Source organism: Amblyomma americanum, chromosome 1 (assembly GCF_052857255.1).
Source record: "Amblyomma americanum isolate KBUSLIRL-KWMA chromosome 1, ASM5285725v1, whole genome shotgun sequence".
Lineage (NCBI taxonomy): Eukaryota > Metazoa > Arthropoda > Arachnida > Ixodida > Ixodidae > Amblyomma > Amblyomma americanum.
The window spans coordinates 434,057,292-434,074,840 of NC_135497.1; the positions used below are offsets into that span (position 1 = coordinate 434,057,292).

At 45.3% G+C, this 17,549-nt stretch overlaps 2 pseudogenes; both read right to left on the reverse strand.

Moving 5' to 3' along the window:
- Nucleotides 1–247: 247 nt before the first annotated feature.
- Nucleotides 248–7,186, reverse strand: LOC144125148 (uncharacterized; annotated as a pseudogene).
- A 251-nt stretch (nt 7,187–7,437) lies between these two features.
- On the reverse strand, nt 7,438–11,650 carry LOC144125155 (uncharacterized; annotated as a pseudogene).
- Nucleotides 11,651–17,549: the final 5,899 nt, after the last annotated feature.

Here is a 17,549-nt window from a genome sequence, read left to right on the forward strand (position 1 = left end):
ATCCTCGAAATCTGCACTGCGCGATATTGAGCCTTCAAAAGGAAGGGCAGTCTCGTTAACCCTTTATATCCCACAGGTGTCTCACAAGGTGAACATTGCTGAAATCTATATTTTTAAAGAGTTCATGTTCATGGAAAGACACGAGAGAAAAGTTAAAACGATTCCTCTTCATTTTACACGAAATTTTATTATGCCACAAACGTTGCAGCTAGGAGTGGGGGGGGGGGGGTAGAAATTCGCCGAAAATTTAGGATGCATGAAATTTCTCAAAGCAGTTGATTTTTTGTGCATCACCGCACAAATACACAGAACACTTTTTGCAAAAGAACCTTGTGCGCCTGGTGCATGAGCTTAACTTGCACATGGGGGCGTTTTTTTGCGCCACTTTCACTGGCCAATGGCCAACATTGTCGTGCTGCACAGAATGTTCAACATGATGGGCTCTTTTTGAAACAACTCCAGCTGCTGAGCCTGATGCCTTCAATGAACTAGTTGGTGACACAACACTCGCAGGCACAGGATCATCACCATCCCGGTTCAATCCGGGCATGCCCTCGAGTGAGCGCATCAATCCAAGCGCCACCCGGAACTTGAAGTCAACCAGCTGCATATCTGCCGATTTCGCTTCGCGGTAAAGCAGAAAACCGTTCAGAACCGCAAGATCGATAAGGTGAAAGCATATCCTTTTGTACCACTTCTTTGTTTTCAAGTCATTTCTGTAAAATGACAGAAGCATATCTGCTTTGTCTACTCCACCCATGCTCTGGTTGTACACCCTAATGATGTTGGGCCTGTGCACATCCACATAAGTCTTGGTCTTTCTATCGTAGCGAATGCATGTATCAAAAGGTTCAATGCTGTGGATGTTTGATGCAGCGGTCACTGTGCGGTTGTCGTTCCTGGCACAAATGACAATTCCTGTGCTCTTTTCTGACCGGAAGTCGAGTGATCCTCTCTCTGCTTTTTTCAATCCTTTTTCAGTTTTCCGAGGGCTGTTCCCACATCTCGGTTTTCTGATGGTGGCGGTCCCTCCATGTCCTCTCATTTTCATTTCATTTAAAAGCTCGTTGGAAGCGATGAAGTTGTCGAAAAATACTTCTATTCCCGGAGGGCAATCATGAGTGAGTCACAAAACGACCTTCCCACTTTCGCCTACGTCTTCCGGGGTGTTCTGGGGGACTACGATTAGGTTGCCACCATACATGCAAAGCCGATATACGTATTCAGACCGGCCTGCCAGGGCCCAAGCTTTGTAGCCCCATTTCTTAGGTTTACTCTGCTTATAGACCTTCAGAGAATGTCTGCCCTTGAAAGGGATAATCTTTTCATCTACAGCAACGCAAGTTTCAAGTTTGGCAGCTTGTGAAAATGTGTTATTTAAGCTCGTAAGCACATGTCGCACCTTATGGAGACAGTCATAGCTTCTCTTTTTTCCCGCACTTCATCATTGTTCCCTGCATGAAATAGGGACATGATTTCGTCGAACCTGTTTCTTGTCATGCAGTCGGCGATATCCGCTGTTCGCTGACCAGTACATCCTTCTAAAAGGAAGGTCAACAACAGACATGTAAAGGACAATGCCAATAAACTTGCGCATCTCGAGGACTGACACCGGAAGGATTCGCGTGCGATTTTCTTGGGTCCTGAAACTGTTCGTTTCGAATGTGAGGAACTCAATGAGATCAGAGTCAATGAGTTTTAGGAACATGCTCAAGGGGCTCTTCGCTCTTTCTAAACCGTCCGCAGGCTTCAAAACACTTTCTTCCTCTCCCCGATTGATATTGATGTTCTTTTTCACCCAGTGCCAAATGTTTTTTGCTTCTTCTTTCTGGTTGATGTGACCTGCACTTCTTCACTGTCTGAAGAGCTTTCGGTGACATTCTGCACTGTTCTCTCCTGCGGCGTGTATTCTTCATCGCAATCCCACCCCTCCAAGTTTTCGTCCTCACTTCCACTAGGGTATTCGAAAAGAATTGCTTGAATTTCTTTGTCAGTCAAGCGCTACGTGCATATAAAAAAACGTTCTTCAAAATCAATACTCCAACACAAGTCGCTGCTAGACAACGAGTATGAAGGTTCACTTGATGGAAATAAATTCGGTGCCGCAAATACTCTGACACAAGCGCTCAATTAAATCATACTCGTTCATGCATTTCTCTGGAAGGACGGACCCCAGCTTCCTGGCTGCCACAAATGTGTATGTAAGCTGAACGAAGTGAAATGATCTACTAGGAGTAGTCGTAGCAACATGAAACTGCGTAAGTATATTCGCTAGACTTCCCCAAAACTGCTGTTAGTGTTTTCAATAATAAATTATCAGAGTTCAGGTTACCACAACAGAAAAATTACGCACACCTACCGCCTTGGCCAGTTGCACGTGGAGTCCATGTTTTCGACGCTCAAAATGCTGTTGTGCGGTCCCCTTGGCGCCATCTACTGACAGTGAGTGCAAGCACCAGCTGCCACGTTCATGGCAACTAGGAACACGGGGTTCCTAGAGTATATTTTCTACCTCGAAAAAAATTAAAATAACACTGCCACGTTTGTGGCACCTGGATACAAAGGGTTAAAGTATAGAATTTAATCTGACTGTGACGTCTTGCCTATCTTGGGGGCAGCCGACAAAGTTTAAACTGTTTCGTGTCAGGCAGGAGATCAGGTAAAGATAACTGTTTGCCTTTAGCTTGTTGTGGCTAAAACAATAAGTAAAGAGTCCTCAATCTTTGAAATAAAGGCCCGGAGGTCAGAAGGGTAGAGTAGTCCGCCCTTAACTTCCTTCGTGAGACAGGCTTCTTCAGGCGCCTCACACTCAGCGGGTAGCAGCAGTGCCCTTCAACATCCTTCACATTTTGTTTTGCTGAGCATCTTTGCGGGCAACGTCGAAGGTAACGTAAGTTATCCTTGAGTCACTTCTGGCAGTAGCGATTCAACTGTGGTCAGGGAGCATATCGCACGACTCAAGGAGTTCATGTACCTCATTGAGGCAGCCAATATTTATTAGCTGTTCCAGCTTCGACTTGGCTTCCTTCGAGTTTATAAATTTCCCTAATAGGCTCTTGATGACAGAAGGCGACACATTTCCGTTACCAGGAACCAATACATTTCCGCTGCAAAAAGCTAGACAGTTTTCGGGAAGCAGGAATTGTGCGGGAGTGGGGTGATCTTTGCTTCCGGACATCTGTCTCAAGATTCCAAAAACATTTTCAAGTGGATCTTCACTCAAGCGTGAGGTTAAGAAATATTTGTATCTCCGCGTTTCTGTGACGTAGTCAAGAATTGATACCGCTATGGGTTCCCGCATGCCCAGTATCGTTTGTTCTGTGCCCACCTAACCTCCCAACATTTTCTGCTCCCAGCATCAAATGCATTCACATGGCCACCATCGTGTCCGAAGGCCCAGTTAGCTTCCCAACAATTGTTCGGCATTGCCACCACGTTCCAGTATGGATGTCTTTCTTCCCGGCATGCCCGGTATTTTCGCGACCATGTCCATTATGAATGCCAGCATAAATCATGCTGGTTTTTCGATAGGGGTGTGAAGTGAAAAACGCAAAATGTATAATAACGGCACCAGCAAGGAATGTGAAGCATATACCTTCTCCCCGCGTGTGTTTCCCGGTAAAGATTACGGTGGCGTTTTCGTGTGGTTGTCTTAAGCAAAAACGCCAGGCTAAAAATTGAATGAAAACAGCACAGCTTCGCTCTCCAACCACCTTCACAGCGTAGATTGGATCCACAGTTTTTTCTCTGTAACCCTTCGTTACAGCACCTCATTCTTCCTTTCTTCTCTAAGTGCCTCTTTTATCCCGTACCTTACAGCGCGGTGTAGGTGTCCACCAAGATGTGAGACAGAAACTGCGTCATTTAGTTTCCCCAAAAACCATTTTTCATTTTTTCATGAACCCGCCGCGGTGGCTCTGTGGTTATGGCGCTCGGCTACTGATCCAGAGTATCCGCGTTCGAACCCGACCGCGGCGGCCGCGTTTCGATGGAGGCGAAACGCAAAGACCCCCGTGTACTGTGTGATGTCAGTGCGCGTTAAAGATCCCCAGACGGTCGAAATTTTTCCGGAGCCCTTCACTACGGAACCTCTTTCTTCCTTTCTTCTCTCCATCCCCTCTTTATGCCTTCCCTTAAAGCGCGGTTCAGGTGTCCGCCGAGATGTGAGACAGATATTGCGCTGTTTCCTTTCCCCAACAACCATGGAGGAAGGAAAACTCAGAAGTGGCCGTCGCTATCCAAAGCTGCACATTAAAAGTGTTCCGGAAAACACGTGTTTTCGCAAAGACTACTCCTTTGGCCGACGGCGCAGCCAGTAAAACGCTGGGCATAGCGGCGTCGTCTGTTGCACAGTCTGCTGCGCATGCGCAAGCGCGCTGAGACGGCGGCCGTTATGGTGGCTAGAGGGGGGAGGTGAGAGCATCGTATGCTGCGGAGTGAAGCAGGCAGTCATGACAGCGGCGGTGGAGCTGCTGTCGTCCATTAGATACGGAAATAGGCTACAATATGAAATGAAGGCTACAAGGAAGCAATCTCGGTTATAATCTGTGGTACGGATAAGGCGGGATGGTTATTGAGCACCTACTACCGGGTTTAATGTATGCAGACGGTATTGTACTGTTAGGAGATAGCTAGGGAGATTTGTAAACTCTAGTTAACTGCGGTGGAGATGAAGGAGACACTCTAGGTATCAATTTTAGCGCAACTAAGTCAGGTGTGATGATTTTCAACGATAGAACTGAGGAGAACTTTAATGAGACAGGTTCTTCTCCTCAGTTGTATCGTTGAAAATCATCACACCTGACTTAGTTGCGCTAGAATTTACAATACAATATAAGGCCATCAAATACCCCGATTGGCCAAATGCAAATAACTCGGGGTGTGGGTAAACGAATGCCAGATATACACAGAAAAGCACAAACAGTATCATAGCAAAAGGGCGAGGAGATGCCGGGATAATGAAACATAAGGCGTTATGAGTGTACAACAAATATGAAGTACTGAGAGGTATTTTGGTAAAATAATTGTAGTGCCGCTGATTGCTTTCGAAAATGTGGTTCTGTGCTTAAGGGCAGAAGTCCGGTCGAAATTAGGAGTAAATCAGAGAGCTGTTGGAAGATTAGCACTAGGTGCCCACGGGAAAACCACAAGCGAGGCAATACAGGGGGACATGGGCTGGGCATTGTTCGAAGTCCGGGAAGCTCGGAGTAAAATTCTATATGAACAACGCCTGAGGAAATTGTACGATAACAGGTGGGCAGCTAAGGTATTTAAATATCTATACGGAAAGTGCGTTGACTCCCAATGGCAGAAAAGAACTAGGAAGCGAAGCAGTAAGTATGCCAGGCACGAGGTCGGAGAAAGAAAGAGCATTAAACGACAGGTTAAAAACGCGGAAAGTAAAAATTGGATAAATTCAATGGAAAAGAAGTATAGTGTAGAACTATATTGATACTGGAAAAGGGAAATCAGGAAGGAAGCGTTTTATGATAACTCACGAGGCAGTGCACTACTCTTTGAAGTTAGGTCTGGGCGTCGTAGAACGCGCAGCTACAAAAAGAAAATTAACGAAGATGACACATGTTGCTGTGTGTGGTAAATCTGTAGAAAAACTAGAACAGCTCATACTCAAATGTGATGGTCCATCCCGATGTCGATGCAGGCGCAGACACTTATCCTGAGGCAATGCGGTTTAGAGATAACAATGTTCATCTAAATTATTCTGCGGTGGAAATTAGCAAAATGCGATTGGAAGACTGGTGGCGCAAAAGCATAGAGGTGACATAAGGTTAGAAGCGCAGGAAGATGTATTTAAAGAAAAAAGAAAGTTTTAATAACAACTTACAACCCAGTTAAACAAAAATAAAGGGGGAAAGAAAAGATGACCATGGTGGCAACCGCCATGACCGCGTTTCAAAGCGAACACTTACCTTCCATCCATCCATACAGATGGCGCCGCCGGCACGACGGTCTGGCGGAAGCCGGTGGTGCGCGCGCTGTCGGGTAGCGGTGCGCGAAGCACAAGCTTTTTGTAGCTGGCAAACGACGTTTTTTATGTTTGCGTTGTTTGTTCTTCGTGTTAGCAGCAAGGTTATCAACAATAGACGCAATTAGCGGGCCTAAACACGTATATTGCGCATATATTGTGTCTGCACGGGGGGGGGGGGGGGGGGGCGGTGTCAGAAATTTTACTCGCCGCCGCAAACGGCGGCAATGACCGGTTGGCCATGACTCTATGAAAGCACCCACTCAAAATGGAGGCGAAACAACAAATAGGTGTAGTGGTTAATATGGGTTATGAAGTGCGCCGTTGTGGAGTGCTCCCGATTGATTGATTTTATTTATTTTCACCGATCTTAGGCCGCCGAGGCCAGGATCAACCGCACTGCGAGCGGAGCGGACAGTAAACCCGCTCTGCTAAAACTCTAAGCCGTATCGGTTATGGTTAGATTAACTGAATTTCTGCTGCTTATTGCACTAAATAGGAAAGCATGTGGTGTTGCGATTAAATGAAATATAAGCATTGTGGAATTAAATTAGTTGACATGCACTATTAAACGCTAAGAAGGGGTAAAATGCATACAACAGTATTTCTGGTTCAGCTTATCCTGAATGCTTCATCATGAACTAATCACGCACGCAACCTCTACATATTTATTGTATATTACCTCTCTCCTATCTTCTCTTCCTTTCCCCTCACCTCTTTCATTTCATTTCTCCACTCTGCTTGCTATCCTTTATTTCCGTTGTCCCAGCTCAGGTGCTTCACTATCGATAGCAGATGCTGGGACTAGCAAAAATCTTTTCCTTCCTTTTTATTATTATTTTAATAAACCACATACTACTACTAAAACTCTCAGCAGTAAGACGCCAAAGATTCTGAGCCATCGAGTGCGGTTAACTTTGCCTTGTCGTTTGTTGAGACGAGCGATAGTCGTTCTGAAATGTTTTGCTCTAGAATATGTAATGGCTTTTGGCACACATGGCTATAGCCAGCTTGTTCAGTAGCGTGGTTTATTCCAATGAATGATTTGTTTAAAAGTTGTATTAAAAAATAAACTAAATACGTTGCATTCAGGCAGAAAATAAAGTCGCGTTCATTTAGGTTCTGCAGCAACAAGCAAGAAATACTCATAAAAATGACATTAAAGGCTCACGTAACACGACGCACCATCAGGAAGTGCATCCTCGAAATCCTTGTCTGCACTGCGCGATATTGAGCCTTCAAAAGGAAGGGCAGTCTTGTTAACGCTTTATATCCCACAGGTGTCTCACAAGGTGAACATTGCTGAAATCTATATTTTTAAAGAGTTCATGTTCATGGAAAGACACGTGAGAAAAGTTAAAACAATTCCTCTTCATTTTACACGAAATTTTATTATGCCACAAACGTTGCAGCTAGGAGTGGGGGGGGGGGGGTAGAAATTCGCCGAAAATTTAGGATGCATGAAATTTCTCAAAGCAGTTGATTTTTTGTGCATCACCGGACAAATACACAGAACACTTTTTGCAAAAGAACCTTGTGCGCCTGGTGCATGAGCTTAACTTGCACATGGGGGCGTTTTTTTGCGCCACTTTCACTGGCCAATGGCCAACATTGTCGTGCTGCACAGAATGTTCAACATGATGGGCTCTCTTTGAAACAACTCCAGCTGCTGAGCCTGATGCCTTCAATGAACTAGTTGGTGACACAACACTCGCAGGCACAGGATCATCACCATCCCGGTTCAATCCGGGCATGCCCTCGAGTGAGCGCATCAATCCAAGCGCCACCCGGAACTTGAAGTCAACCAGCTGCATATCTGCCGATTTCGCTTCGCGGTAAAGCAGAAAACCGTTCAGAACCGCAAGATCGATAAGGTGAAAGCATATCCTTTTGTACCACTTCTTTGTTTTCAAGTCATTTCTGTAAAATGACAGAAGCATATCTGCTTTGTCTACTCCACCCATGCTCTGGTTGTACACCCTAATGATGTTGGGCCTGTGCACATCCACATCAGTCTTGGTCTTTCTATTGTAGCGCCTGCATGTATCAAAAGGTTCAATGCTGTGGACGTTTGATGCAGCTGTCACTGTGCGGTTGTCGTTCCTGGCACAAATGACAATTCCTGTGCTCTTTTCTGACCGGAAGTCGAGTGATCCTCTCTCTGCTTTTTTCAATCTTTTTTCAGTTTTCCGAGGGCAGTTCCCACATCTCGGTTTTCTGATGGTGGCGGTCCCTCCATGTCCTCTCATTTTCATTTCATTTAAAAGCTCGTTGGAAGCGATGAAGTTGTCGAAAAATACTTCTATTCCCGGAGGGCAATCATGAGTGAGTCACAAAACGACCTTCCCACTTTCGCCTACGTCTTCCGGGGTGTTCTGGGGGACTACGATTAGGTTGCCACCATACATGCAAAGCCGATATACGTATTCAGACCGGCCTGCCAGGGCCCAAGCTTTGTAGCCCCATTTCTTAGGTTTACTCTGCTTATAGACCTTCAGAGAATGTCTGCCCTTGAAAGGGATAATATTTTCATCTACAGCAACGCAAGTTTCAAGTTTGGCAGCTTGTGAAAATGTGTTATTTAAGCTCGTAAGCACATGTCGCACCTTATGGAGACAGTCATAGCTTCTCTTTTTTCCCGCGCTTCATCATTGTTCCCTGCATGAAATAGGGACATGATTTCGTCGAACCTGTTTCTTGTCATGCAGTCGGCGATATCCGCTTGACGAGTGTTCGCTGACCAGTACATCCTTCTAAAAGGAAGGTCAACAACAGACATGTAAAGGACAATGCCAATAAACTTTCGCATCTCGAGGACTGACACCGGAAGGATTCGCGTGCGATTTTCTTGGGTCCTGAAACTGTTCGTTTCGAATGTGAGGAACTCAATGAGATCAGAGTCAATGAGTTTTAGGAACATGCTCAAGGGGCTCTTCACTCTTTCTAAACCGTCCGCAGGCTTCAAAACACTTTCTTCCTCTCCCCGATTGATATTGATGTTCTTTTTCACCCAGTGCCAAATTTTTTTTGCTTCTTCTTTCTGGTTGATGTGACCTGCACTTCTTCACTGTCTGAAGAGCTTTCGGTGACATTCTGCACTGTTCTCTCCTGCGGCATGTATTCTTCATCGCAATCCCACCCCTCCAAGTTTTCGTCCTCACTTCCACTAGGGTATTCGAAAAGAATTGCTTGAATTTCTTTGTCAGTCAAGCGCTACGTGCATATAAAAAAACGTTCTTCAAAATCAATACTCCAACACAAGTCGCTGCTAGACAACGAGTATGAAGGTTCACTTGATGGAAATAAATTCGGTGCCGCAAATACTCTGACACAAGCGCTCAATTAAATCATACTCGTTCATGCATTTCTCTGGAAGGACGGACCCCAGCTTCCTGGCTGCCACAAATGTGTATGTAAGCTGAACGAAGTGAAATGATCTACTAGGAGTAGTCGTAGCAACATGAAACTGCGTAAGTATATTCGCTAGACTTCCCCAAAACTGCTGTTAGTGTTTTCAATAATAAATTATCAGAGTTCAGGTTACCACAACAGAAAAATTACGCACACCTACCGCCTTGGCCAGTTGCACGTGGAGTCCATGTTTTCGACGCTCAAAATGCTGTTGTGCGGTCCCCTTGGCGCCATCTACTGACAGTGAGTGCAAGCACCAGCTGCCACGTTCATGGCAACTAGGAACACGGGGTTCCTAGAGTATATTTTCTACCTCGAAAAAATTAAAATAACACTGCCACATTTGTGGCACCTGGGATACAAAGGATTAAAGTATAGAATTTAATCAGACTGTGACGTCTTGCCTATCTTGGGGGCAGCCGACAAAGTTTAAACTGTTTCGTGTCAGGCAGGAGATCAGGTAAAGATAACTGTTTGCCTTTAGCTTGTTGTGGCTAAAACAATAAGTAAAGAGTCCTCAATCTTTGAAATAAAGGCCCGGAGGTCAGAAGGGTAGAGTAGTCCGCCCTTAACTTCCTTCGTGAGACAGGCTTCTTCAGGCGCCTCACACTCAGCGGGTAGCAGCAGTGCCCTTCAACATCCTTCACATTTTGTTTTGCTGAGCATCTTTGCGGGCAACGTCGAAGGTAACGTAAGTTATCCTTGAGTCACTTCTGGCAGTAGCGATTCAACTGTGGTCAGGGAGCATATCGCACGACTCAAGGAGTTCATGTACCTCATTGAGGCAGCCAATATCTATTAGCTGATCCAGCTTCGACTGGGCTTCCTTCGAGTTTATGGATTTCCCTAGTAGGCTCTTGATGACAGAAGGCGACACATTTCCGGTACCAGGAACCAATACATTTCCGCTGCAAAAAGTTACAGTTTTCGGGAAGCAGGAATTGTGCGGGAGTGGGGTGATCGTTGCTTCCGGACATCTGTCTCAAGATTCCAAAAACATTTTCAAGTGGATCTTCACTCAAGCGTGAGGTTAACAAATATTTGTAGCTCCACGTTTCTGTGACGTAGTAAAGAATTGATACCGCTATGGGTTCCCGCATGCCCAGTATCGTTTGTTTTGTGCCCACCTAACCTCCCAACATTTTCTGCTCCCAGCATCAAATGCGTTCACATGGCCACCATCGTGTCCGACATGCCCAGTTAGCTTCCCAACAAATTTCCGGCATTGCCACGACGTTCCAGTATGGAAGTCTTTCTTCCCGGCATGCCCAGTATTTTCGCGACCATGTCCATTATGAATGCCAATATAAATCATGCTGGTTTTTCCGATAGGGGTGTGAAGTGAAAAACGCAAAATGTGTAATAACGGCACCAGCAAGCAATTTGAAGCATATACCTTCTCCCCGCGTGTGTTTCCCGGTAAAGATTACGGTGGCGTTTTCGTGTTGTTGTCTTAAGCAAAAACGCCAGGCTAAAAATTGAATGAAAACAGCACAGCTTCGCTCTCCAACCACCTTCACAGCGTAGATTGGATCCACAGTTTTTTTTCCGTAACCCTCCGTTACAGCACCTCATTCTTCCTTTCTTCTCTAAGTCCCTCTTTTATCCCGCACCTTACAGCGCGGTGTAGGTGTCCACCAAGATGTGAGACAGAAACTGCGTCATTTAGTTTCCCCAAAAACCATTTTTCATTTTTCCATGAACCCGCCGCGGTGGCTCTGTGGTTATGGCGCTCGGCTACTGATCCAGAGTATCCGCGTTCGAACCCGACCGCGGCGGCCGCGTTTCGATGGAGGCGAAACGCAAAGACCCCCGTGTGCTGTGTGATGTCAGTGCGCGTTAAAGATCCCCAGACGGTCGAAATTTATCCGGAGCCCTTCACTACGGAACCTCTTTCTTCCTTTCTTCTCTCCATCCCCTCTTTATTCCTTCGCTTAAAGCGCGGTTCTGGTGTCCGCCGAGATGTGAGACAGATATTGCGCTGCTTCCTTTCCCCAACAACCATGGAGGAAGGAAAACTCAGAAAAGGCCGTCGCTATCCAAAGCTGCACATTAAAAGTGTTCCGGAAAACACTTGTTTTCGCAAATACTACTCCTTTGGCCGACGGAGCAGCCAGTAAAACGCTGGGCATAGCGGCGTCGCCTGTTGCACTGTCTGCTGCGCATGCGCAAGCGCGCTGAGACGGTGGCCATTATGGTGGCTAGAGGGGGAGGTGAGAGCATCTTATGCTGCGGAGTGAAGCAGGCAGTCATGACAGCGGCGGTGGAGCTGCTGTCGTCCCTTAGATACGGAAATAGGCTACGACATGAAAAGAAGGCTACAAGGAAGCAATCTCGGTTATAATCTGTGGTACGGATAAGGCGGGATGGTTATTGAGCACCTACTACCGGGTTTAATGTATGCAGACGGTATTGTACTGTTAGGAGATAGCTAGGGAGATTTGTAAACTCTAGTTAACTGCGGTGGAGATGAAGGAGACACTCTAGGTATCAATTTTAGCGCAACTAAGTCAGGTGTGATGATTTTCAACGATAGAACTGAGGAGAACTTTAATGAGACAGGTTCTTCTCCTCAGTTGTCTCGCTGAAAATCATCACACCTGACTTAGTTGCGCTAGAAATTACAATACAATATAAGGCCATCAAATACCCCGATTGGCCAAATACAAATATCTCGGGGTGTGAGTAAACGAATGCCAGATATACACAGAAAAGCACAAACAGTCTCATAGCAAAAGGGCGAGGAGATGCCGGTATAATGAAACATAAGGCGTTATGAGTGTACAACAAATATGAAGTGCTGAGAGGTATTTTGGTAAAATAATTGTAGTGCCGCTGCTTGCTTTCGAAAATGCGGTTCCGTGCTTAAGGGCAGAAGTCCGGTAGATATTAGAAGTAAATCAGAGAGCTGTTGGAAGATTAGCACTAGGTGCCCACGGGAAGACCACAAGCGAGGGAATACAGGGGGACATGGGCTGGGCATCGTTCGAAGTCCGGGAAGCTCGGAGTAAAATTCTATATGAACAACGCCTGAGGAAATTGTACGATAACAGGTGGGCAGCTAAGGTATTTAAATATCTATACGGAAAGTGCGTTGACTCCCAATGGCAGAAAAGAACTAGGAAGCGAAGCAGTAAGTATGCCAGGCACGAGGTCGGAGAAAGAAAGAGCATTAAACGACAGGTTAAAAACGCGGAAAATAAAAATTGGATAAATTCAATGGAAAAGAAGCATAGTGTAGAACTATATTGATACTGGAAAAGGGAAATCAGGAAGGAAGCGTTTTATTATAACTCACGAGGCAGTGCACTACTCTTTGAAGTTAGGTCTGGGTGTCGTAGAACGCGCAGCTACAAAAAGAAAATTAACGAAGATGACACATCTTGCTGTGTGTGGTAAATCTGTAGAAAAAGTAGAACAGCTCATACTCATATGTGATGGTCCATCCCGATGTCGATGCAGGCGCAGACACTCTTCCTGAGGCAATGCGGTTTAGAGATAACAATGTTCATGTAAATTATTCTGCGGTGGAAATTAGCAAAATTCGATTGGAAGACTGGTGGCGCAAAAGCATAGAGGTGACATAAGGTTAGAAGCGCAGGAAGATGTATTTAAAGAAAATAGCGAGTTTTAATAACAACTTAAAACCCAGTTAAACAAAAATAAAGGGGGAAAGAAAAGATGACCATGGTGGCAACCGCCATCACCGCGTTTCAAAGGGAACACTCTTACCTTCCATCCATCCATACAGATGGCGCCGCCGGCACGACGGTCTGGCAGAAGCCATTGGTGCGCGCGCTGTTGGGTAGCGGTGCGCGAAGCACAAGCTTTTTGTAGCTGGCAAACGACGTTTTTTATGTTTGCGTTGTTTGTTCTTCGTGTTAGCAGCAAGGTTATCAACAGTAGACGCAATTAGCGGGCCTAAACACGTATATTGCGCATATATTGTATCTGCACGGGGGGGGGGCGGTGTCAGGAATGTTACTCGCCGCCGCAAACGGCGGCAATGACCGGTTGGCCATGACTCTATAAAAGCACCCACTCAAAATTGAGGCGAAACAACAAATAGGTGTAGTGGTTAATATAGGTTATGAAGTGCGCCGTTGTGGAGGGCTCCCGATTAATTGATTTCCTTTATTTTCACCGATATTAGGCCGCCGAGGCCAGGATCAACCGCACTGCGAGCGGAGCGGACAGTAAACCCGCTCTGCTAAAACTCCAAGCCTTATTGGTTATGGTAAGTTTAACTGAATTTCTGCTGCTTATTGCAGTAAATAGGAAAGCATGTGGTGTTGCGAATAAATGAAATATAAGCATTGTGGAATTCAATTAGTTGACATGCACTAATAAACACTAAGAAAGGGTAAAATACATACAACAGTATTTCTGGTTCAGCTTATCCTGAATGCTTCATCATGAACATATCACGCACGCAACCTGTACATATTTATTGTATATTGCCTCTCTCCTATCTTCTCTTTCTTCCCCTCACCTCTTTCATTTCATTCCTCCATTGTGCTTGCTATCCTTTATTTTTGTTGTCCCAGCTCAGGTGCTTCAGTATCGATAGCAGATGCTGGGACTAGCAAAAATCTTTTCTTTCCTTTTTAATATTATTTTAATAAACCACATACTACTACTAAAACTCTCAGCAGTAAGACGCCAAAGATTCTGAGCCATCGAGTGCGGTTAACTTTGCCTTGTCGTTTGTTGAGACGAGCGATAGTCGTTCTGAAATGTTTTGCTCTAGAATATGTAATGAATTTTGACACACATGGCTATAGCCAGCTTGTTCAGTAGCGTGGTTGATTCCAATGAATGATTTGTTTAAAAGTTGTATTAAAAAATAAACTAAATACGTTGCATTCAGGCAGAAAATAAAGTCGCGTTCATTTAGGTTCTGCAGCAACAAGCAAGAAATACTCATAAAAATGACATTAAAGGCTCACGTAACACGACGCACCATGAGGAAGTGCGTCCTCGAAATCCTTGTCTGCACTGCGCGATTTTGAGCCTTCAAAAGGAAGGGCAGTCTTGTTAACCCTTTATATCCCACAAGCGTCTCACAAGGTGAACATTGCTGAAATCTATATTTTTAAAGAGTTCATGTTCATGGAAAGACACGTGAGAAAAGTTAAAACGATTCCTCTTCATTTTACGCGAAATTTTATTACGCCACAAACGTTGCAGCTAGGAGTGGGGGGTAGAAATTCGCCGAAAATATAGGATGCATGAAATTTCTTAAAGCAGTTGATTTTTTGTGCATCACCGCACAAATACACAGAACACTTTTTGCAAAGGAACCTTGTGCCCCTGGTGCACGAGCTTAACTTGCACATGGGGGCGTTTTTTTGCGCCACTTTCACTGGCCAATGGCCAACATTGTCGTGCTGCACAGAATGTTCAACATGATGGGCTCTCTTTGAAACAACTCCAGCTGCTGAGCCTGATGCCTTCAATGAACTAGTTGTTGACACAACACTCGCAGGCACAGGATCATCACCATCCCGGTTCAGTCCGGGCATGCCCTCGAGTGAGCGCATCAATCCAAGTGCCACCCGGAACTTGAAGTCAACCAGCTGCATATCTGCCGATTTCGCTTCGCGGTAAAGCAAGAAACCGTTCAGAACCGCAAGATCGATAAGGTGAAAGCATATCCTTTTGTACCACTTCTTTGTTTTCAAGTCATTTCTGTAAAATGACAGAAGCATATCTGCTTTGTCTACTCCACCCATGCTCTGGTTGTACACCCTAATGATGTTGGGCCTCTGCACATCCACATAAGTCTTGGTCTTTCTATCGTAGCGCCTGCATGTATCAAAAGGTTCAATGCTGTGGATGCTTGATGCAGCTGTCACTGTGCGGTTGTCGTTCCTGGCACAAATGACAATTCCTGTGCTCTTTTCTGACCGGAAGTCGAGTTATCCTCTCTCTGCTTTTTTCAATACTTTTTCAGTTTTCCGAGGGCAGTTCCTACATCTCGGTTTTCTGATGGTGGCAGTCGCTCCATGTCCTCTCATTTTCATTTCATTTAAAAGCTCGCTTGAAGCAAAGAAGTTGTCGAAAAATACTTCTATTCCCGGAGGGCAATCATGAGTGAGTCGCAAAACGACCTTCCCACTTTCGCCTACGTCTTCCGGGGTGTTCTGGGGGACTACGATTAGGTTGTCACCATACATGTAAAGCCGATATACGTATTCAGACCGGCCTGCCAGGGCCCAAGGTTTGTAGCCCCATTTCTAAGGCTTACTTTTCATATAGACCTTCAGAGAATGTCTGCCCTTGAAAAGGATAATCTTTTCATCTACAGCAACGCAAGTTTCGAGTTTGGCAGCTTGTGACAATGTGTTATTTAAGCTCGTAAGCACATGTCGCACCTTATGGAGACAGTCATAGCTTCTCTTTTTTCCCGCGCTTCATCATTGTTCTCTGCATGAAATAGGGACATGATTTTGTCGAACCTGTTTCTTGTCATGCAGTCGGCGATATCCGCTTGACGAGTGTTCGCTGACCAGTACATCCTTCTAAAAGGAAGGTCAACAACAGACATGTAAAGGACAATGCCAATAAACTTGCGCATCTCGAGGACTGACACCGGAAGGATTCGCGTGCGATTTTCTTGGGTCCTGAAACTGTTCTTTTCGAAAGTGAGGAACTGAATGAGATCAGAGTCAACGAGTTTCAGGAACATGCTCAAGGGGCTCTTCACTCTTTCTAAACCGTCCGCAGGCTTCAAAACACTTTCTTCCTCCCCCGATTGATATTGATGTTGTTTTCCACCCAGTGCCAAATTTTTTCTGCTTCTTTTTGGTTGATGTGACTTGCACTTCTTCACTGTCTGAAGAGCTTTCCCGTGACATTCTGCACTGTTCTTTCCTGCGGCGTGTATTCTTCATCGCAATCCCACCCCTCCAAGTTTTCGTCCTCACTTCCACTAGGGTATTCGAAAAGAATTGCTTGAATTTCTTTGTCAGTCAAGCGCAGCGTGCATATAAAAAAACGTTCTTCAAAATCAATACACCAACACAAGTCGTTCCTAGAAACGAGCATGAAGGTTCACTTGATTGCAATAAATTCGGTGCCGCAAATACTCTAACATAAGCGCTCAATTAAATCATACTCTTTCATGCAATTCTCTGGAAGGACAGACCCCAGCTTCCTGGCTGCCACAAATGTGTATGTGAGCTGAACGAAGTGAAATGCTCTACTAGGAGTAGTCGTAGCAACATGAAACTGCGTAAGTATATTCGCTAGACTTCCCCAAAACTGCTGTCAGTGTTTTCAATAATAAATTATCAGAGTTCAGGTTACCACAACAGAAACATTACGCACACCTACCGCCTTGGCCGGTTGCACGTGGAGTCCATGTTTTCGACGCTCAAAATACTGTTGTGCGGTCATCTTGGCGCCATCTACTGACAGTGAGTGCAAGCACCAGCTGCCACGTTCGTGGCAGCTAGGAACACGGGGTTCCTAGAGCATATTTTCTACCTCGAAAAAATAAAATAACACTGCCATGTTTGTGGCACCTGGGATACAAAGGGTTAAAGTATAGAATTTAATCAGACTGTGACGTCTTGCCTATCTTGGGGGCAGCCGACAAAGTTTAAACTGTTTCGTGTCAGGCAGGAGATCAGGTAAAGATAACTGTTTGCCTTTAGCTTGTTGTGGCTAAAACAATAAGTAAAGAGTCCTCAATCTTTGAATTAAAGGCCCGGAGGTCAGAAGGGTAGAGTAGTCCGCCCTTAACTTCCTTCGTGAGACAGGCTTCATCAGGCGCCTCACACTCAGCGGGTAGCAGCAGTGCCCTTCAACATCCTTCACATTTTGTTTTGCTGAGCATCTTTGCGGGCAACGTCGAAGGTAACGTAAGTTATCCTTGAGTCACTTCTGGCAGTAGCGATTCAACTGTGGTCAGGGAGCATATCGCACGACTCAAGGAGTTCATGTACCTCATTGAGGCAGCCAATATCTATTAGCTGATCCAGCTTCGACTGGGCTTCCTTCGAGTTTATGGATTTCCCTAATAGGCTCTTGATGACAGAAGGCGACACATTTCCGTTACTAGGAACCAATACATTTCCGCTGCAAAAAGCTAGACAGTTTTCGGGAAGCAGGAATTGTGCGGGAGTGGGGTGATCGTTGCTTCCGG